The 24,422-nt window shown below is 45.1% G+C and overlaps 1 pseudogene; it reads right to left on the bottom strand.

The window, feature by feature from the left end:
* Positions 1–1,931: 1,931 nt before the first annotated feature.
* Positions 1,932–22,906, bottom strand: LOC121135466 (annotated as a pseudogene).
* Positions 22,907–24,422: the final 1,516 nt, after the last annotated feature.

Below are 24,422 nucleotides of genomic sequence, written 5' to 3' on the forward strand. Positions count from 1 at the left end.
AACTTGAGTGACAGGAGTAGAGTTGCATGTTACTGTGCAAATCTCTGTGTGTTTGCACCACATCACCAATGTGATTTCTCCAAAGTTTCCATTTTACTCTCTGGTCTGTGACAGCCACAGATGGGAGAAAAAGGAGATGTAGGGAGACCAGAGAAAAGGGTGTTGAGGCTCAGCAGTCAGGCAGAGAGAGAGGCTTCAGCCTGGTAGAGGAGGGAGGAGTGGGAGCCTCTGGGTCTCTGATCACTGTGACAGGAGACCACTTCCTCATTCTGGCTGACTCACAGCATGAGAAGCTCTCTGGTCTTCCCCAGGACACATCTCTCTCTGACAATGTCTCTGCCCCCTATAGACTCTGACCTGCAGGATGCTAGAACTGTCTTACTCTGTTGTCTACTGAGGCAGAGTACCAGAGACCAGGAAGTTATAATTAGTAGATATTTTACATTTCTGCTTCTGGAAGCAGCTACTTCTGGGAACACAGTCCTGGTGTGTGATGAGGCATTTGCATTGTAAAATGACATGGGGCAAGGGACTGTGCCTAAGACTGGGACAGTAAATAGGAAACTAAACACTCCCATAGAGGACCCACTCCTATGATAATGACATCGGTCTATTCGCAAAGTGCCAAGGTAAGACCGTGAATGTTTAGGGTTTCCTACAAGTCCGTGTGTTTGAATGCTGGATCTCTAATATGTTCACAGACTTGTCAGGAAGGAGTAGGTCACTCAAGGGGACATCTCATCTACATTTCATTTCTCTCCTTCCCACCTGATACATGCTGATAAATGCCCTGCATTTCTCTCTGAAACTGACACCAAATAAATGTATCCTTCCGCTTGCTTCCGAGCAGATATTTAGCCACAGTGACACAGAAAGCAACCAAGGCAGAAAATCGGTACCAGGAATAGGGCTGTTGTGCCATAAATCTCATCATTTAACTGCTAGGTTGAAATTCTTTGGTAGTTTGGACTGTGTCTTTGATATGGGAACTTAGCACTGATCACATAGCAGTATCAGAGAAAGAATAGCAACAGGGACAAGAGACAGAGAAACACGTATAGACAAACTGAAATTATTCTACTCTTACACAACATCCTATCTCTACCTAGAGATAGGAGACAAAGAGGCAAAAACAGAGAGCCTGACCTGAACTGGATCCAGGGCCAGAAGGAAAGGGTTTTTGACTACCTGCCTGCTCTCACTCAAGTTCATCTAACCTGCTGCTGTGTCTGGCATGAATCCAAATTCTTCTGGATTTCAACATAGACTGAAAACCATCAGCTCTCCAGGCATCTCCCGGGACTGCAGCACCATGTGGGACAGCTGAAGCTTATAGACTCTTGCATGGAAAACTATCAAATGCTCTCAGTCTTTTCATTATGGGACAGTCGTTGATACACTAGCATTCCATAGACTGTAAGCCAGTCTAATAAATCCCACAGAAAGATGATAGACAGACAGACAGATAGATAGTAAAGGATGGATAAATAGAAAGATTCATATAAACAGACAGATACATACATACAAACATAGGGATGATGGATAGGTAGGTAGACAGACAGACAGACAGATAGATAGACAGATAGGCAGACAGTCAGGCAGACAGATTGATTGATTCTGTCAATCCTGTTCCTTTGGAGAATCCTGAGTAATGAAGGTATTATTTTGATTCTCGTGGGATCATAAGGGAACCCGAGGTCGGTGTTCAGAATCGCATAGCTCAGGCTCTATGGGCTGGGGAGGCCTCTGCCCAGAGAAAGGACAAGCTAAGGAAGGAGCATGACGAAAGTACGTTACTGTGCCCTTCAAAGGTCAGGAGCCTACATAATACGGATTAAGTAAAAGACACCAGAAACCAAAGGTCACACACACCATATGAACCTACATAATACGGATTAAGTAAAAGACACCAGAAACCAAAGGTCACACACACCTTATGATTGTGTTTATGTGAGCCATACATGTTAGGCAAGTCCATATACGCAGAATTCAGATCACAAACAGAGTCCATTAGATTACTTCATAGTGCACCTGGAGCTGGACAGTGGCTGTTTGGAGCAGTATGGGAGTGACTCAGAATGAAATGTGGCCTCCTGAAGTCTCTCTGTTCACACATCAAAAGGCACTTGATTGATTTCTCCAATACTGTTCACAGGCCAGAAGAACACACCTTGGAGCTTTGGAGAAGCTGCAGTACGGAGGGCCTGGTTTCCAACCGGACTGACACACTCAGAGAACTAGGGTCATTCTCAACAGGAGTGGAAACGCCCAGCCATCTCAGTAATTGGGCCAGTCACCGGGCCAAGAAGCAGATCATATATGTTGGGGGCAGTTTGCCAAAACCACTCTTGTTGGGACTGAGGTCAATGTCCTTAACATCCACGGGACTGGACAAAGAGAAGTTCTGGAGGAGGGTGGTGAAGAAAAGGAACAATTCGTTGCGGGCGATGCCTTCTCCAAGACAAATGCGCTTTCCTGTGGGCACAGAGGATGAGACATGTGAGCCCCAGGGCAGCATACAACCTGCAGACTGTCCCACCCTAGAACCAGACACTCTGTCTATTGCAATGAACAAGAAGGTTTGAATGTCAACCTGCAATTCAAGTGACAATGTTAAGAGATTCCCAAAAGTTTAAAAACTATCTCAGGAGCCAGTACAATGTGTTAGCATGGAAAAATACTGCCACCAATCCTGAGGACATGAGTTCAATCCCCTGAACCCACACTCTCCAAGGAGAAAACCAAGCCCCACAGTCTGTCCTCTGCAATAAACACACACACACACACACACACACACACACAGAGAGAAACAGACAGATACATACAGACAGACACACACAACATAGCACATATAATAAGTCAATCATAAAATGCCAGAGAAATCGTTGTTGAGTGTCTCGTGGTCACTTCTGACAGATTTCTAGCTTTTGTTGGATTATCAGAGTCCTGTGTTCCAGAACTGTAAGACCCCACTTAGTGCAGGAACGAAGTGTGCCTGTGTCCACATGTGTAACACAGCATCTTTAGTGTCCCTCCTTTCTCACGTGAGGGGGTTGGTACCCATCTCATTGGACTGTCCTGTGGGCAAACTGCATGGCATTTAGGGTCCTATATGATCCAGACATGGAGGTACATGCCTATAAGAGCACCACTTGGGAGACCGCAGTCACACAGCGCAGCCGCAGTCACACAGCGCAGTCGCAGTCACACAGCGCAGCCGCAGTCACACAGCGCAGCCGCAGTCACACAGCGCAGCCGCAGTCACACAGCGCAGCCGCAGTCACACAGCGCAGCCGCAGTCACACAGCGCAGCCGCAGTCACACAGCGCAGCCGCAGTCACACAGCGCAGTCGCAGTCACACAGCGCAGCTGCAGTCACACAGCAAGAGCCTCTCCCCTTTCTCTGTCCCCTCTTCACTTATCCAAGCTCCAACCTTTTCCCTTACTCCATGCCCTCTTTGCTTCTTCAGCTTGAAATCAATAAACTTCAACAAGTCCCTGGACACAGAACTGAGCATGGACAGGGTCACGTGATGAGGGGTCTATGGCACCCACCTGGATGCTCAGAGGTGTAAGGAGCCCAGGTGGTTTGACACCTCAGGCATTGAGCACCACAGAGGAATAGGATCCCGAAAGCCAGGCAGAGGTGACACACCTGCCCTCTCCCTCAGAGATTTTTAACCTTCAACCGGCAGGCAGCCTTGGGTGTAGGAGGGATTTTGCAGCAACTCCGGTGCCCTCCAGTTGTTGGGAAACCTGTGCCTGCTTGGGAGTACTTAGGGAAAGTTCCCTATGCCTTTGGACACGTCATCACTGGAATTTAGGTGACACGAGCTCAGAAATTCATGGAGTACCTCTCTGAGATGGTCCACCCAGAACTGGTTTCGTGACCCAGATTTTTCCAGAGCAGCTTTTAATATTTCATCTCATTCTCAGCACCAAGTCCCCAAGCCTGCAGCTGGCAATAAGGGACACTGTTCATGTCTCTTTGGCTCTAATACCTCCCCTCCCTCCCTCCCTCCCTCCCCCTCTCTCTCGCAACGGCAGCCTACCTGGACCTGTAGCTATCTCCACTATGTGCCGTTTGGTCTACTCCACCCACTCGTGTTTTCTAACACTCCCTAGATAGCACCTTAACCCCTCACCTTTCTCTGTCTAAGGACGCCTTCTGTGTCTTCCTTCATGCTAACTAGTCCACTTCCCGTCGTGTCTTTCTCTCCATGCCCTCTGCCTCCGCTTCCTCTCTTCCCGTCTCCCTCCTTCGCCTCCGCTTCCTCCCTTCCTGTCTCCCTCCTTCACCTCCGCTTCCTCCCTTCCTGTCTCCCTCCTTCACCTCCGCTTCCTCCCTTCCTGTCTCCCTCTTTCGCCTCCCCTTCCTCTCTTCCTGTCTCCCTCCTTCACCTCCGCTTCCTCGCCCCTCTGCTGTCTCACGGGCAGTCCTTGAATCCTACCACGCTTGTGGCTCCTCCCATTTTAGCGTCCTCGTCTCTCTGTGCGCCTCTCTTTATTGGGATCTGTCTCAATGTCCTTACCTCTCCTCTGTTCATTTGTCTCTGACCCTTTGTTCTCTGCATTCCCGCCTTTCTAGACTTGGGACTGTTAATGGAGCAGGAGTGACCCCTGGGTCACCGAAGTCCCTTGGCACTCAAGACTAGACAATTAGTGGCTGAGACATGGCTCAGGAGCATTGGACTTGCCTAACATCCCTCAGAGAGGGCATGAGCCTCCACAGGCTCAGCAGGAGAGCATTTTCTAGAGTGCACAAGGAAACGCTGGAGATGGGGGCTCTATGGAAGAGAACTTGCTTAACACAGTAACACTCAGCCTTGGGTTCCAACCCTAGTCTGGGGAGCGGGGCACTAAAGACTAAGGAAGTGTTCCCAGAACTCTCCTTTCTTCAAAAAAGTATGAAACTTGAACACAAAGTTTCCACGTTTACATCCCGTGGAGTCCACGAAACTGGATTAAATTCAGCTGGAGGCAGCTTCTATATCTGACAAAGTAACCAAATGCAGCAGGCAATTGAAGTCCACTCTAATTTTAGATTATATTCATCTGGTGAAGAAGTCTCAGTCACTCAGAGCAACTGACCTACCCCAGGCTGACAGCTACTCCAGGGGAAAGCAGAGCTGTCACCCCTCAGGCTGCGTATCCATGTGCCCTCATGTCTACAGACACCTTGGGCTGACACTGAAGAGCTTTGGAACTCCAGGCTTTGTCTGGCTCAGGGTACATTCGTCATGGTGGCCTCTTGGCTCAAACGAATACTAGTAATTTTGATGTCACTAACTATTTAGCAAGAACATAAAAATAGGGCCAAGTGTGTCAAGACATGCCCTGTCTCACCAGTGCTCACAGACAAATGCCTCCCTAGCCCAAGACCCTCTGAAGCTCAAGGCAGTTCACACATGACGACACTTGTTTTTGCCACTGTTTCTTAAGAAAGTGAATTTTCACCTCTGCCAACCCACAGGCCGCTCCTCCAGGGAGTCAGGTAGGCTGACTGCGGATCTTTACCTCTCTCTGTGTTTCCCAAGACCCAATGCCCAGCTTTACCCCAACTCTGAAATGGAACACTTGCTGCAGCCTTCCCTTTCCCCCTCCCCCAGCTCCTGTGGATCCCCCAGATCTTCCCCAGAAGACACACCTTAGTAACACAAAGGTCACTCCTACCAAGGAAGCAGGCAGGCTGACAGAGGATTCACACCTGTCCTGCTGCACCTCCAGATTCACCCTTGCCCCAGTCTCATTCCATGCTCTGGAGAAGAATGCATGATGTGCTCTCCCTTTCCTCCCTTACCCCATACCCAATGAATCGCAAAGATTTTCTCCTCCAACCTGCCTTCCTCTAACTCATCCCATTAGCCCTGGCCCCAACACCAGCAGGCACACACCAGGTGGGAACACACCAGGTGGACAGGCCATGGAAACAAGCCCACAGAAAATTTCCCACTAGGCAACACACAGCCAACATGTTAACCTAAAACCCAAGAAACAAAATATCCACACCACAAAGACAAACCCAGATATCAGCACCTAGACCTATAATTACCCCAACCCCAGGTTACCTGATACCAACATAAAAATACAAAGAGTAACAGCTAGGACAATATGTCTCACTAGAGGCCAGCAGCCCTGCCACAGCTGACCCTGAACATTCCATCATAGCTGAAGCCCAAGAACCGTATGTTAAAATCCCCCTATGAAGATGATAGTGGTCCTTAAAGAGTTAATGAATAAATCCCGCAAAGAAATCTAGGAAAATTCAGTGAGTGGGAGGAAATGAATAACTCATTACAGGAAAAGACAAACCATGGAAAGGAAAATGATCCAAAACCTGCAAAGGGAAATAGAATCAATAAAGAAAACTCACATCGGTGGAACTGTGGAAACGAAAAATTTAGGAACTCAAACAGGAACTACACAAGATAGCTTCACCAACAAAACACAAGAGACAGAAGGAATCTGGGGCATTGCAGATACAATAGAAGAAATGGATACATTGGACATAGAAAATGTTAAATTTTAAGAAACACTTGACACAAAACTTACAAGACATCTGCAATAGTATGAAAAGGCCAAACCTAAGAATATTAGGAACAGAAGAAGGAGAAGAATCCCAGCTCAAAAGACCAGAAAATATTTTCAGCAATATCAGAGAAGAACAATTTCCAGAAGTCCATAAAGGTACAAAAAGCATACAGAATCCCAAATATATTGGACCAGAAGAGAAAGTTCCTTTAGCAGATAATAATCAAATCACTAAATGTACAGAACAGAGAAAGAATATTATAAGTTGCAAGGGAAAATGACCAAGTAACATATAAAGGCAGACCAATTAGGATTACACCTGACTTCTCAAGGGAAGCTCTAAAAGCCAGAGGGTCCCAGACAGATGTGCTACAGACTCAACGTGATCACATATGTCAGCAGAGACCTCTATACCCAATAAACTTTCACTCACTTTAGATAGAGAAAACAAGATATTCATCGATGAAGTCAAATTTAAACAATGTGTGTCTTAAACAATCTAACACTTACAGAAAGTACTTTAGGAGAAACTCCAAGCTAAAAAGATTATCTACATACAAGAGAACACAGGGATTAAATAATCCAGACTGGTAGAATCAAAAGAAGGGAAACACACACACACCACCACCACCAACAACAACAAAATTAACAAAAAATAAGAGGAATCAATAATCATTGTTTGTTGATATTGCTCAATATCAGTGGTTTCAATTTAAAAAAAACACTGACAGATTGGATGCAAAAGCAGATCCGTTCTCCTGCTGCATCCAAGAAAAACACCTCAACATCAAGATAGAAAAAGTTATTCCAAGACAATGAACTAAGAAGTGAACTGGTGTAGCCATTTTAATATCTAACAAAGTAAATTTTAGATCAATCAGAAGACACAGGGAAGCTCACTACATACTCATGTAAAGAAAAATCCACCAAGAGGAAATTTCAATTCTTAACACCCATGCCCCCAAACACAAGGACACCCAAGTTTGTAAAAGAAAGACTAAATCTCAGGTTGACCCTCCCACACTGATATTGGGAGGCTTCAGTACTCCACTCTCATCAATAGACAGGTCATCCAGACAAAAGCAAACAAACACTGGAGTTAACTGATGTTCTAAACCAAATAAACCTAACAGGTATTTACAGAACATTTTACCCATATTCAAAAGAATATACCTTCTTCTCGGCACCGCATAAGACTTTCTCCATAATTGACACATAGTGGGTCACAAAGACAGTCTCAACAGATATAAAAAAATTGAAATAACACCATGCATCCTATCAGACCACCATGGATTAAAAATGGATATCAACTATCAACAGCAACAGAAAGTGTAAAAACTCATGGAATCTGGACAACTCTGTACTAGATGAAAATGGGTCAAGACCAAAATAAATAAAGGAATCAAAGACTTTCTTGAATCCAATGAAAATGAATACCCAGCATACCCAAACTTTAGGGACACGGTGGAAGCAGCGCTAAGAGTCAAGTTCATAACACTAACTCTCTCTCTCTCTCTCTCTCTCTCTCTCTCTCTCTCTCTCTCTCTCTCTCTCTCTCTCTCACACACACACACACACACACACACACACACACACACACACCAAACTGAAGTGATCTCATTCTAGCAACTTAATAGTACATCTGCACACTTTAGAACAGTAGTTCTTAACCTACATAAGAGATAGTTACATTATGATTCATAACAGTAAATAAATCATAGTCATGAAGCAACAACAAAATAATTTCCGGATTCGGAGTCATCACAACAAAACTGCGTTAAAGGATCAGGCTTTAGAAAGGGTACGAACCACTGCTTTGGGACAAAACAAGTCACAGTCACACCCAAAATGAGTAGATGGCAAGAAATAATCAAACTCAGGGTTGAAGTAAATAAAACAGAGACAAAGAGAATAATACAGAAGCCAATGAAACAAAGAATTGTCTCTTTGAGAAAATCAATAGCATAGACAAACCCTTATTCAAATTAAAAGGTGGAAAGAGAATATCCAAATTAACAAAATCAGAAGTAAAAAGGGAGACATAATGGACATTGAGGAAATCAGGAGACTTTTAAAGACATACTTAAAAAACTTGTCTTCTACCAAATGGGAAAATGCAATAGAAATGGAAAATTTTCTCCATAGGTGTGACTTGCCAAAGTTAAATCAAGATCAGATATGGAATTGAAACAGACCTACAATCCCTATTGAAACAGAAGCAGTCATTAAATGCCCCCCACCCTAAAAACCCCAGAGGCAGGTAGCTTTATCACTGAATTCAACCAGACTTTCAAAGAAGAGATCATGTTAATACTCCCCAAATTATTCCACAAAATAGAAACAGAAGGAAAGCGACCCACTTCTTTTTTTTTTTTTTCGAGACAGGGTTTCTCTGTTATCTTGGAGTCTGTCCTGGAACTCGCTCTGTAGATCAGGCTGGCCTCGAACTCACAGAGATCCGCCTGCCTCTTCCTCCCGAGTGCTGGGATTAAAGGCGTGTGCAACCAACGCCAAGATGCCCATTTCATTTCATAAGGCCATAGTTACCCTGATACCCAAACCATAAAGACTCCACAAAGAAAGAGTATTACAGACCATTTTTCCTTATAGATGCAAAAATACTCAATAAAATGCTTGCAAGACAAATCCAAGAACACATCAAAAAGAGAATCCAACATGAATAAGTAGGCTTCAAACTGGGGATAACAGGGATGGTTCAATAAGGAAACAACAAATGTATCCAACATAGAAACAAACTGAAAGAAAGAAAAACCACATGGTCATCTAATTAGATGCTGAAAAGGCCTTTGACAATATCCAACACCCCTTCATGAGAAAGGCCTGGAGAGACTAGAGATACAAGGGACATATCGAAACATAATAAGGCAGTTTACAACAAGCGTACAGCCAACATCAAATTAAACAGTGATGCATTCAAAGCAATGCCACCAAAATTCAAAGCAAGGGAAAGTTGTCTACTATCTCCACACATATTCAATAGAGTTCTTAGATAGAACAATAAGACAACTAAAAGAGATCAAGGACACACAAATTGGAAAGGAAGAAGTCAATGTATCTTTATTTTCAGATGGTATTATAATATATACACATTAAGCTACGTACATAAAAATTCCCCTGGGAAATTCCTACAGCTAGTAAATACTTACAGCAAAACAGCTACATACAAAATTGACTCACAAAACCAGTAGCCCTCCTATATACAAATGTCAAATGGCCTGAGAAAGAAATCAGGGAAACACCACCTTTCACAATGGCTTCAAATAATACAAAAAATCTTGGGTAACTCTAACCAAGCAAGTGAAGCTTGCACAATAGAAATGTCAAGTGTTTGAGGAAAGAAACTGAGGAAGATATCAGAAGATGGAAAGATTTCCCAGCTGATGAATCAGGAGGTTTAGCATAGTAAAAAACTGTCATCCCTTCTGAAAGCATTCTGCAGATTTAATGCAATCCCTAATCAAATTCCAACAGAATCCTTCACAGATCTCAAAGGACAATTCTTAGTTTCATATAGAAACACACACACACACACACACACACACACACACACACACACTAGCTAAAACAATCCTGAACAATAGTATAATTGCAGGAGATCTCGCTTTCTGATTTCAAGTTGTACTACAGAGCTATAGTAATAAAAAAGCATTGTTTAGGCATAAAAAACAGATACGTTAATCAATGGAATCAAATTGAAGACCCAGACATAAATCACACACATATAGACAGCTGGTCTTTGATACAGAAGACAGAAATACACACTGGGAAAAAAGACAGCATCCTCAACAAATGGTGCTGGTCAAATTGGATGACTGAAATTAGAAGAATGCAAATAGATCCGTACTTATCACCCTGCATAAAACTCAACTCCAAATGGATCAAAGACCTCAACATAAATCCAGCCACACTGAACTTGTTAAAAGGGAAAGTGGAAGGTACCCTTGAATGTATTGGTACAGGAGACTGCTTCCTGAACATAACACCAGTAGCACAAACACTGAGATTGACAATTAATAAACGGGACCTCCTGAAACTGAGAAGCTTCTGTAAGGCAAAGGACAAAAAGGCAACCCACAGATTGGGAAAAGATATTCACTAACCCCACATAGGACAGAGGGCTGATCTCCAAAATTTACAAAGAACTCAAGAAGCTATTCTCCAAAACACTAAAGGATCCAATTAAAAAGTGGGGGACTGAGCTAAATAGAGAATTCTCAATGGCAGAGTCTAAAATGGCTGAGAGGCACTTGAGAAAGTGATCAACATCCTTAGCCATTAGGGAAATGCAAATCAAAACAACCCTGAGATATCATCTTACTCCTGTCAGAATGTCTAAAATAAAAAACACCAATGACAGATTATGTTGGAGAGGATGTGGAGAAAGAGGAACACTTATCCATTGCTGGTGGGAGTGGAAACTTGTACAGCCACTGTGGAAATCAGTACAGAGATTCCTCAGGAAAATGGGACTCAGTCTACCACAGGACCCAGCAATTCCACTCTTAGGCATATACCCAAAAGATGCCCATTCATACAACAAGGATGTCTGTTCCACTACGTTCATAGCATCATTATTTGTAATAGATAGGTCCTGGAAGCAACCTAGATGCCCCACAACTGAAGAGTTGATAGAGAAAATGAGGTACATTTACACAATGGAGTACTACTCAGTGGAAAAAAAAAACAATGGAATCTCGAAATTTGCAGGCAAATGGATGGCACTAGAAGAAACCATCCTGAGTGAGGTAACCCAGTCACAAAAAGACAAACATGGTATGTACTCACTCATATATGGGTTTTAGACATGGATCAGGGGAGTGTCAGCCTACAATCCCAGGGCCATCGAGTCTGGGAAACAGGGAGGTTCCCAAGAGATATGCATTATACCCCAGAGAAGTGGAAATAGGCAAGATCTCCTGAGCATATTGGGAACACTGGGCGAGAGGAGAGGGAACCAGGATAAAGAGAGGGGGATAAGATGAGGGGAGAAGAAGACATTCAGGAGCAGGAAGGTTGAGTCAGCGTAAGAATAGAGGAGACCAGGATGAGAGATACCACAATAGTAGGAGTCATTATAGTTTTGAGGAGAGAGCTGAAACTAGTGAGATTTCCAAAGATATACAAGGATAACACCAACTGGAAAACTAAGTAATAGTGGAGAGACTACATTAATAGCCCCTATCTGATGATAAGGTTGGTGACTAACTTATATGCCATCCTAGAACCTTCATCCAGTGACTGATGGAAGCAGAGACAGATACTCACAGCTAAACGCTGAACTGACTCCCTGGAACTCAGACAGAAATGGAGAAGTGATGAGCAAAGGGGTCAAGACCGTGCTGGTGAAACCCACAAAGACAGCTGACTGGACAAGGGGGAGCTCTTGAACCCCACACTGATGACAAAGAGGCCAACAGGACACTGATCCAGAATCCATGAATGGCCTCTCAGTGAGGAGGCCTCAGAAATCTCTGGGCCTTTGGTAGTAGATTAGTGTTCACCATGGCATATGAATGAACTTTGGGAGCCCATTCCACATGGAGGAATGTTCTCTCAGCCTGGACACATGGGGAAGGGCCTAGAACCTGCCCTGGATGAAATGGCAGACTATGAGGGCCTCACCCTCCCTGGGGAGTGATGTGGAGATTGGGCTGGGGGTGGGTGGGGCCGGTGGAGGGAGAAGGGGGGGGATCTGGGATTGACATTTGAATCATGCATGTTTCTAATTTAAATAAAAAAAGAAAAAAAGAATTATTAAGTGGGACCTCCTGAAATTGAAAAGCTTTTGCAAGGCAAAGGGGACCATCATTTGGACAAAGTGGAAGCCTACAGAAGGGGAAAGATTTACCAGCTCCACATCCAACAGTGCACTAATATCCAAAATATATAAAGAACTCAAGAAATTAGATATAAAAAAGAGATAATTCAATTTAAAAATGGGGTACAGATATAAACATAATTTTCAATAGAGCAAACTCAAATGGCTAATAAACACGCAGAGAAATGGTCAATACTCTCTGTCATCAGGGAAATGTAAATCAAATGACTTGGAGATTCCCTCTTATACCTGTCAGTACGGCTCAGATCAGTATAACAAGTGACAGCTCAAGCTGCTGAGGATGTAGAGTAAGGGGAACACTCCTCCATTATGGGTGGGAGGGAAAACTTGTACAGCCACTATGGAAATCAGTGTGGCAGATTCTCAGAATTAGGAATCTATCTACCCCAAGATCTAGCTACACACTCTTGGGCACAAACCCAAAGGATGCTTCATCCTACCACAAGGACTCTTGCTCAACCATGTACAATCCTGCTCTACTCATAACAGCCAGAACCTAGAAACAACCTACATGTTACTCAACAGCAGAATAAACAAAATGTGGTACATTAACACAATGGAGTATTATTCAGCTGTTTAAACAAACAACATCATGAAATTTGCAGTAAATGGATGGAACTAGGGGGAAAAAGTCCCAAGTGAGGTAACCCAGATTGAGAAAGATAAACCTGGTGTGTATTCACTTATATGTGAATATTAGCCATTAAATAAATGATAACCAAGCTACCATCCATAGACCCAGAAAGGCTAGGTAGAGGGACACATAGAGATCCCTGGGAGGGGAGAATAAAAAAGATTTCATGGGTGGACCAAGGGCATCAGAGAAGACAGGAGTTGGAAGATCAGGCAGGGAGGAGAGATGAGTTGGAGAGATAGAATGTGGGAGGGGAGACAGCTAGAATTGAGGGGTATTGAGTGCTGGTATGGAAACCTAGTGCAGGGGAAGCTTGCTAAACTATAAGAAGTCAATCATAATGAAGTCTCCAAATAATGTGGGAGACATAGCCTTGCCACTAAATGAAGCATCTAGTACCAGGACTTGGTTACATTCAATGAAGTTGTCGGCCAAAGAGGTCCCATGGAAAACCCAAAACAACCCAAGTAAGCCAAGACAATAGGTTGCTCTCCACAAACTGAGGGCAAGGCCCCATAGATGAAGACAACACTCACACAGCTCATCAAACTTGGAAACATGGAGCTGGTGCCTACATAAAACCTCACCCCCATGTTCTAGTGTCTTTGGTAGAGGAAGGTATGCTGCAGTCGATTGAAGGAGAAATGTATACGCCAACCCAGCCACAAAAACTCTGATGATCAATGCAAGATATTCCAGGGCTCAGCAGTGGCACAGTGTAGGATAAATATCCAGTGTCTGGTTTGCATATGTGACACCACTTGGGTTATCAAGAACCTGGACGAGACAGCCCAGAGATGTGGGACATAGCCAAATGTCCAAGAAAAGGTGGCAGTAAAATGACTCCGAAAGATATTCTGCCATACTCATAAATCAGTGCCACCGTTATTCAGCCATCATCAGGGAAGCTTCCCTGCTGCAGCTGGGAACAGTTCAGAAAACCTCAGCCAGACACTGCAAAAAAGAAAGAAACTTTGTAATACAGAGCTCTCAATGGGACTTCCTGGTCAAGTCACTCCCCCCCCCCCAGAGTTCAGAGATCCCCAAGGAAGAGGAGGCAGAAAGACTATAGGAGCCAGGGAGATGGAGGACACAAGAGATCCAGGTCCCTCTGAATCAACCGAGCATGGCTTCTATGAGCTCACAGAGCAGCATACCCAGAGCCTGCACGGGTCTGCACCAGATCCTCTGCCTGTATGTTGCAGCTTTCAGTTAAATGTCTTCATGGGACTCCGGAGTGTGTGGATGAGCGGCTCTTTCTTTCTAGTGCCTTCTCCTGGGCTCTTTTCCTTCCAATGGTTTGCACTGTGCCTGGCTTTGGTTTTGCCTTGTACTGTATCTTGTCATGAAGGATTGTTGTCTCTTGGAAGCCTGTACTTTTCTATTGAGAGACAGCAATGGGTGGATCCAGAGGGGAGGGGAGGTGGGGTAGAACAGAATGAGGGGTAGACTGCAATCCGTATTCATTGCGTGAGAAAACGTATTTTTAATAACACTGGGAAAAAGAGAGACAAGCAGAAGTCTAACAGGAAAAGCAACACAGTGGATGGGTTTGATGCCGCTGGAAAAGAACTGGGGGATTGTTTTGATCACCACACTTTCTAGGGAGGAGAAACTGTCTTCTGCTCTCTCTAGGGCTTTACATGAGAAGTACTGCACTGGCATCCTGATGTGGGAACATCTGTGCTGCCATCCCGCCTATTAATTAATCTGTTATTTATTGTTGGGAGCGGCAGGAAAAACCTGGTTTTCACAAATCCATTTTGTTCTCTGTAAAGATATTTTTTTCTCCTTCTTCAGGCACTTAAACACAATAAAAGACAAATGTTTTCACTTGTTTAAAAAGGTTTTGCACTCACAATAAAACGAGAGAGAAAATTATTTGCTCGGGTTTAGAGGTTTTTAAATACGTCCCCAAAGTCCTCATGACCCGGAAGTTCCTTGAGTTCAAGGGTCCCCTTGTGGGGCTGTAGCCAGGGCAGATGGGATGGTTCAGGCAGAGCAGGTGGAATAGACTCAGGAAACATGGGCCTTGCCCTGTCTGTGTCCTGGAGGATGAGCCTGACCTCTAGTGACTGGGAAAGGGAGCACAGGTGAGTCTCACCTGTCGAGAAGGGCATGAAAGAAAGCTTCAATTATCTTCAGTGCCCCATTGGCATCCAGGAAGTGGTCAGGATTGAAGGTGTCTGGTTGTTCAAAGCACTGTGGGTCGTGGAGAGCTGAGCTCAGGATGGGGTACACTTCAGTGTCCTAGGAGACATTACAAGATACACATATGCAGAGTCAAACCATCAGTAAGACACCAGGAATTCTGGGAAATGAACACCATGCTGGTCCTGGGATCAAGGAGAATGCAGGAGGCTCGTGGAGTAGAGATGTGGAGTGACAGCCAGTCTCACCTTGGGGAGCAGGTATCCTCGGAACAAAGTGTCTCTGGTGACTTTGTGTGGCACACCAATCGGGACAAGATCTGAAAATCTCTGAATCTCGTGGATGACGGCCTCGGTGTATGGCATTTTGGTGCGGTCGTCAAGGGTTGGGAGTCGGTGTGAGCCGATCACCTGATCGATCTCCTTTTGGACTTTCTCTGCACAGAAGAGGGAAACAGGGAATCTACTCTGCCAGCTTTGTACAATGGTGTTCTATTCTATGAGCCAACAACCCAGGAAAGAGTCCAGCAAGGGGACTCTCCTGAAAAAAGCAATACATTTGAGGGTGCAAAACTGTCCTGTCCTTAAGCGACTGTCCCTCTGTGCCCATGTTTACAAGTAAATTAAAAGCTCCCCTCTATAGCTTCATCCTCTTTTCAGTCAGGTTTAAAAAAAAGTAAGTAAAACATACAGCAAAGGGCTACTGCACAGGGAGACTTCATAGCAATCGTGTTGGTGTGGGAGAGTGAGGGAGAAAAGCACTAAAAATTCTCAGCTTCGCAAGGGAATACATTGTCCCTTTATACACACACATGCAGACACACACATGCACACATGTACACACACAGACACACACACAAATACACACATACACGTGTGCACACATATGCACAAATACATGTACACATATGCATGCACCTATACACACATGCACATATACATGTACACAAACACATGCATACACACATACACACATGTACAAACACACACATATACACATGCACACACATGCACATATACATATACACACAAGCATACATACACACAAGCATACATGCACACAAATGCACATACATGCATACACACATACACATACACAAATGTATACATACATACACATACACATGCACACACACTCATACATACATATGCACACATACATATACACATACACACACATGCTCATACTTGCACATGCACCATAACTTTACATGGAATTTTATATTAAGTACTCAAATCTATGTCCTCAGGAATATAACAGAGAAGTAGGTAGATTAACAAATATATCTATCAACAGATGGCTATAAAAATGAAAATCTAAGAAAATTAATGGGTAAATCAATTAAGTAATAAACAGACTTATGAGTTAATGAAATGAACAGAATAAAGACTACATTATGTATTCAACTTGTAAGACAACAGATGATTCAATTGTGGATAAATGGAAGAAAAGATAAATGAAAGATGAATTCAAAGGCCAGTTAGTGAAAGGATTAAGGGATAATATTGTTGATAGAAGGACACATGAGTGCATGAATAAATCACTGATGGATAATTCATTCAATTCTACTGAACAACGGGAAAAATAAGTTGATTAACTGAAATAAATGAATTAGATCTCTGGTTGGGTGATTGAGGAGTCAATTGGACAATGGATTGATATATGGGTGAGTATTGTGTGTGTGTGTGTCTGAATAAGTGTTTATATGTGGGTAGATGGAAGGATGGTTGAGTAAACAGGGGTGTGGGTAGACAGATGTTCAGATGGAAGGGAAAATGAATGAAAGGATGGTGGATGACAGGTTGCTGGGTGAAGAGATGTGGGCAAATGAACAGAATGAGTATGGACAGAAAGATAAATGAATAGATGATGTAAAGATGGAAGGCAGGAAGGTAGGAAGGAAGAAAGGTTGGCTGATTGGATGGATGGATGGACAGATGGACGGATGCGTGGATGGGTGTGTGAGTGGATGGATGGACAGATGGATGGACAGATGGATGGCTGAATGGATGGATGGATCAACCTTTAAATGATAGGAGAGAACAATGGAAAACAGCTCAGCTGAGGGTTCATTCGCACACCACTCTGAGCACTGCCCTAGTTTAGAAGTAGACCAAGCCTTCAGAGTTCCAGATGGAAGAGGCCCAGGTCTGTCTTGTTCACACAAACCTCCACAGACAAAAGAGAGCTAGAAGATCCCCCAACTGGCTGCCTGGGGTGCACCTGCATGAGCAGGAAGCCATAGCGGAGTGTGGTGCTGCTGGTCTCGGTGCCAGCAAAGAAGAGAGACAGCACGGAGATCATGAGGTTCTGCTGATGGAACTCCGTTTGTGGGTTGGACTTCTCCTGGTTCCAGAGAGGAGAGAAGGGAGGGTCAGGGTGACTGGAGCCTTACAGGGAGATGACACACATCCTGGCCACTGTCCTTCAGTCTCACCCTACAGACCACACGGCATTTCTTAGACCTTGACAATGTCACCTGGACCCTGTGTGTTCTGTCTTCTCTCTCTGCTCTGTGATAGTTTATCATGGTTTCTTTCTTCCTCTGAGTTTTTTTCTGCTTTTTGTCCTTGCCCTGTGTTTCCTCCACAGTCTTCTTTCCCCTTATTTCATTTCTCCTCCGTTTTCTTTTCTTCATTTTCCAGATGTTCTGCATCTCCTACACTCCATTTCCTGTCTCTCCTCCCCATTTCCTGCCCTCATTTACTCTGCTCACATCCTCAGGCTTCACCCTCACTCATCCCCTCTCAATCATGAAGGACTTACCTTCTCCATGCGGAGAAGGCAGGTGTCGATGAAGTCTCTTGGATTGTTGGGGTCCAAGGTTTCCTGGTGCTTTTCCACACTGTGGTCAATGTAGTCAAGGATTTCCTACACATTTATGAAGATTTGCTTGTGGGCACAAGGAAAGTACTTCAGGAAGCCAGAGAAGAGTTCAAACACCTGCAAGAAAGAAGGACCCAGTAGGACACCTGGAGCTGTTGGGTCACAGGAAGTGGGCAGTGCTCTTAGTCATTGTTCTATTACATGAAGAGACACCATGACCAAGGCGACTCTTACCAAAAAAAAAGCATTTTGGGGGGCTTACCTACAGACTCAGGTTAGTCCATTTTCATCATGGCACAAAGCAGGCAGATAGGCATATGCCTAGAGCTGACATCATGATACACATGCAGACAGAAATGTGCCTGAGAGTCGACACCATGTTATACAGACAGACAAGCAGAGCTAGAGGGAACATTGGGCCTTGCCTGGGATTTGGAAACCTCAAATTTACCCCTAGTGACACATATCCTCCAAAAAGGACACAGACCCTAATCCTTCCCAGCAGCTCTTCAGCTAGGACTCAAGCTTTCAAAGACACTAGCCTATGTGGGCCAATCTCTTTCAAACCACCACATTCTCCTAGGCCTCTATATTTCACGAATAAACACGCAATACACACATACACACATGTGGCGATATTTTGTTTATGATCTAACAAATAAATCTTGCCTGAGGATCAGAGTGCAGAGGTAGTCACACTAGTGGCTGAGAGGCCAGGCAGTGGTGGCGCACACCTTTAATCCCAGCACTGCGGAGACAGAGGCAGACGGATCTCTGTGAGTTCAAGGCCATCCTGGGCCACATGAAATCGATTCAGTCTAAAAGAGAAACAGAGTTCACACAAAGGTCATCTCAGCACTTGGGATGAAACGACTTAACTCCAGCGCTAGGGAGGTGCAGGCAGGAGTGATGTGGCTATGCAGAGAGATGAGTATAAGGTGGAAGGAGATAGGAGGTCAGGGCAGTCAGTGTGAGGCAGCATTGTGAGGAGAAGTCAGTCTGAGGATTCAGTCTGAGATGTAGTCTGAGGATGTAGTCTGAGGATGTAGTCAGAGATGCAGTCAGAGATGCAGTCAGAGATGCAGTCTGAGGATGTAGTCTGAGGATGAAGTCTGAGGATGTAGTCAGAGATGCAGTCTGAGCATGTAGTCAGAGATGCAGTCTGAGGATGCAGTCAGAGATGCAGTCAGAGATGCAGTCAGAGATGCAGTCTGAAGATGCAGTCAGACATGCAGTCTGAGGATGTAGTCAGAGATGCAGTCTGAGGATGCAGTCAGAGATGCAGTCTGAGGATGTAGTCTGAGATGCAGTCAGAGATGCAGTCTGAGATGCAGTCTGAGGATGTAGTCTGAGGATGCAGTCAGAGATGCAGTCTGAGGATGCAGTCAGAGATGCAGTCTGAGATGCAGTCTGAGGATGTAGTCAGAGATGCAGTCTGAGGATGTAGTCAGAGATGCAGTCAGAGATGCAGTCTGAGGATGTAGTCTGAAGATGCAGTCAAAGATGCAGTCTGAGAATGCAATCAGAGATGCAGTCTGAGAATGTAGTCTGAGGATGTAGTCTGAGATGCAGTCAGAGATGCAGTCTGAGGATGCAGTCAGAGATGCAGTCTGAGGATGTAGTCTGAGGATGCAGTCAAAGATGCAGTCTGAGAATGCAGTCTGAGAATGCAGTCAGAGATGCAGTCTGAGAACGTAGTCTGAGGATGTAGTCTGAGATGCAGTCAGAGATGCAGTCTGAGGATGCAGTCAGAGATGCAGTCAGAGATGCAGTCAGAGATGCAGTCTGAGGATGCAGTCAGAGATGCAGTCTGAGGATGTAGTCAGAGATGCAGTCTGAGGATGCAGTCAGAGATGCAGTCTGAGGATGTAGTCTGAGATGCAGTCAGAGATGCAGTCTGAGATGCAGTCTGAGGATGCAGTCAGAGATGCAGTCTGAGGATGCAGTCAGTGATGCAGTCAGAGAGGCAGTCAGAGATGCAGTCTGAGGATGCAGTCAGAGATGCAGTCAGAGATGCAGTCAGAGATGCAGTCTGAGGATGCCGTCAGAGATGCAGTCTGAGATGCAGTCTGAGGATGCAGTCAGAGATGCAGTCTGAGGATGTAATCAGAGATGCAGTCTGAGGATGTATTCTGAGGAGGCAATCCTAGGACAGAATCGCCCTTTGGTCTGAGCATTGGAAGAGGGAAGAACTCTAGTGGCTGCTCTGCTTCTCTGTTCCTCAGGCAAGCTTTCTTTGTTATAGCATAAACAGAATATCAACGCATGCGCACACACACACAGACACACACACACACACCTTGTTTGTGTACACTGTATATATCCATGCTTTTGAAAATTATCTGTCATTATCCTTTGCCTTGAACATTCTGCATCTCCCTTTTCCCCTCCTCTGTTCTCTCTCCCAATACCCTATGCCGAATTGCCATTGTGTGTTTCAAATGGGGATGTGGGGTGAGTTTATGGAAACAGGGTTTCATGCCTGTCAGACTGGCCTTAAAGGCAATACAGCTAAGGATAACCCTGAATGTCTCATCTCCCTGCCACCATGGGCTGGAGTTGTTTGTATGATGTGCCACCACACCCAGCGTATACAGTGCTGGGCCTTGAGCATGAAGATCAAGTCGTCTATCCTCTGAGCTACAACTTCACCCACACCTCCATCTTCCAGATGCTCTGATAGAACAGGTCCAGCAGACGCAGAAGCTGGCGTTCTTTGTAGTCAAAGCGCTCTCCAAAGACAATGGAGCAGATGATGTTGGCGGTGATGCACTGGAAGAGGAAGGTGGGGTCCAGGGGGGCTCCTGGAGGATGAGGATGCAGGGTAATAGACAGGGGACATGCAATTAGGAAATGTTTACCTTCAATCCCATCTCTGTGAAGCTGTCCCCATCACTCAGTAGTCAACTAAAAGAACTAACAGCAACAGCTGCCACCACATTTGCAAGTATGCACGTTTGAGTCTAAGCCCTTCACTCAGAGAGGCATGCATCCTTTTATTTAACTTCCCTCAGTACTGTACAGAATATGGGGTGCTATTCATATACACGCAAGGGGAGGCTGCCTTCTCCAAGATGGCACAGCTAATCATGCCGGACTAGGATGCTCAGACACAGACACAGAGTTTGTATAGTTAGTCTCCACCATGCACCTCCTCCCAAGAAAACATTCTGACCGAGTCAATAGCTAATTCCCACTGGCAGGAATGGTTCAGAGAAGGGTTCAGGGATTGCCGGTGAGAATTCACACCCATCTGCCAGTCTTCCTCCATCCCTTCTCTGACTTCTGGACTCTGTGGTGTTCCAGAAGCCCTCAGCACCTGCTGCCTGCTGCCTTTGTGTGTCAGGTTCAGTCACGGACCCTGATGGTTAGAGGGCTGTGGTCAGTCCGGCAGTATTGGACCACTGTTGCCCCTCAGATTGGGCCTGGCTTGTCTGTGGTCTCTGATCCCATGCAGATGTTTCCCTGGGGTTCCTCATCTTCACTCTCAGCCGTAGAACTGGCTTCTCTTCCTTTGGGTCCCTCCGTCTATGGCTTCTTTCTCCCGTCATTCTCCTCTGCCTCTGCATCTTTCTCCCCTGCTGCCTCTGCACTGACCTTGGAGGTCTCCTGAGAAAGGCCAATAAGAGATGGCCAATACCCATGCAAAGAAGTGGAGGTGCGTGCAAATGTGCAAATCACCAAAATGCCCTTGACATAAAGACCCTTAAAGCACCCAGAGGGCTGCTGAGTTCTACCAAAGCCAAACTCCCATCAGCCCCTGTGCTCACTGTTGTTCAGCAGCACAGTCACAAGGAAGAAAACACAGTTCCTGGCTTAGGGTGTCTGCAGTTCCTCCTGTTCCCTTCACTCCCATTTGCCTAAGATCTGTGCTTGTCTTTGATAAGACCACAGCTGGGGTGGGGAGTGTTAAACCAAAGTGGTCTTAAACTCTACGTGCAGTAGAAGATGACCTTGGAACTCCCAGCCTCGTGCCTCCTCCTCTGGAGTGCCGGGATTACAAACATGCACAACAGGCCAGGCAGTGGTGGCTCACGCCTTTAATCCCAGCAATTGGGAGGCAGAGGCAGTAGGATCTCTGTGAGTTCGAGACCAGCCTGGTCTACAAGAGCTAGTTCCAGGTCAGCCTCCAAAGCCACAGAGATACCTGGTCTGGAAAAAAACAAAGACAAACAAACATGGCCATGCCTTATGTATATGATTCTGGAAGCCACCTACAACTCAGCCACAGACACATCAAAGACAGGACCTCACAGTGTACACTGGATTGGCCTTGAACTCATGACCATCTTGCCACACCTTCTGCATTCTGAGAGGATGAGTGTGCACCTGTCACACATAACTAACAAACAGAATTAATTCGCTGGTCAATTTTCTAAAGAGAAATGGCCACCATGTTTCGTACATGCTTCTGAGTTATTTTGGACACAGCATATGTCACATTTGCTTCCATGCCTTTGTATTTATGTCTCTTCCCTCCTTTGTCCTCAATTCATCCTCCCCATACTCTCTCTGTCTCTCTCTCTCTCTCTGTGTGTCTCTCTCTCTGTCTCTGTCTCTGTCTCTCTGTCTTTCTCTGTCTGTGTCTCTCTGTCTCTGCCTCTCTGTCTGTCTCTGTCTCTCTCTCTCTGTGTGTGTGTGTGTGTGTGTGTGTGTGTGTGTGTGCAGCTGAGTGATCTCCAAGAGAAAATATGGGGCTGAGCCATAGGACACAGGGCCTGCGCATGCCTCACCTGCATAAAGGAGTTGAGGAGGCCTCTTCTGTTCATCTGCAGGAGGTTCCCCAAGAGGGGCAGGGGACGGGGTCCTGGTGGGAGGTGGCCATGGGCATTTGTGTGGCGCTTGACTAGGAGCAGCAAGAAGCCAACAAGGAGCACGAGGAGGAGCAGGACACTGGGTTCCATGGTCCGATCTGGTCACCGTCCACTTCAGTGCACACTCCAGCAGGTCATTTTATGCTGAATCCGCCTCTCCACTCAGTTGAGAAACTTCAGCCGTTCCCGCCTCCTGTCTCATCACTGTCCAGGAGTGTGAGCACCATACTTCCTGCTTGGGAGGACGGTGATTTGCTCACTCCTTATTCCATAGATGTTGGCAAGGACAAGGAAACGGATACACAAGACAAGAGGACATTGGGAGTGTTGCATCTTGACTTCTGGGGGTGAGTGTGCACTTGTCAGCTCAGTTTTGTCTGTTTATTGACTCAGGCACAGATATCTGTGTGTGCTGCATACGTGCAGGGACATTTCTTATGTTTGTGTCTTCCTCTAGATTTGTGCGTGCATGCCTGCGTGTGTGCATGGTGATAAAATGACATGGGGCAAATAACTGTGCCACAGACTGGAAGAGCTAAAAAGGAGACTGAACACCCCCAAGGAGGACCCACTCCTGTGATAATGACATACATCCATTCACCAAGTACCATGGTTAGAATGAGAAGGATTTCCCACAACTCCATGCATTTGAATGCTGGCTCTCTAACCAACAGTATTTTTAAGATGTTCTCAAACTTGTCAGAAAGAAGTAGGCCACTCGAGGGACTCTCTCCCTCACACCCTACTGTCTTTCTTTCCCACCTGCCACATGCTCTCACAGCAAACCTCCTCTAGCTGCCCTGCCTTCCTGTCTTGAAGCAGACCCCAAATAAATCTATCCTCCCACTTGCTTCTGAAGAGGTGTTTAGTGACAGTGACAAAGCAGCTAATGCAGAAAATCGGTACCAGGAGTGGGGTTGCTATGTGACAAATCTCACCATTTAGTTCCTCATTTGAAATTATTCGGTAGTTTGGGCCACAGCTTTGACATGAGAACTTGGGACTAATGGTGTATCAGTACCAAAAAGAAATACATATAGGAGAGAGAGACAGAGCCTGGATATGAATGTTAGCCCAATCTAAGTAATTTGATACCACCAGCCAGCCACCCACTCCTCACCTTTAGTATCCTACTACTCAAAAAAAATCACCATCAAGTAAAGATTAACTGATCAAGTAAGTAAGCTGGTAAGGAACATTCCTCAACCAAAACATAGCATAAAGGCAAAGTCTGACTCACATCTTAAATATCTCATTTCTTCTTTTGTTGCTTTATTAAGTTAACTGTATTATAAAACATAACACACAGAAATTGACCAGATCCACATCTCAGTGAACATCTATTCACTTAGAAGAGGCATTGTGAAGCTGAAGAGCTTCACATTGTCATTTTGTTCTTTTTAAATTTTCATCTGATGTGTATGACTGCTTCATCTGAACTTACATATGTTCAGCACATGTGTGTCTGATGCCCAAGAAGTTAGAAGAGGGCACTGTACACACATTACAGTTGTAGATGGCTGTGCGCCACCGTGCAGGTGCTGGGAACTGAACCCAGGACCTCTGCAAGAACAGCAAGTGCTCTTAACGGCTGAACCCCTTCCCC

This window comes from Mesocricetus auratus, unplaced genomic scaffold (assembly GCF_017639785.1).
Source record: "Mesocricetus auratus isolate SY011 unplaced genomic scaffold, BCM_Maur_2.0 Super-Scaffold_100038, whole genome shotgun sequence".
In the NCBI taxonomy this organism is placed as follows: domain Eukaryota; kingdom Metazoa; phylum Chordata; class Mammalia; order Rodentia; family Cricetidae; genus Mesocricetus; species Mesocricetus auratus.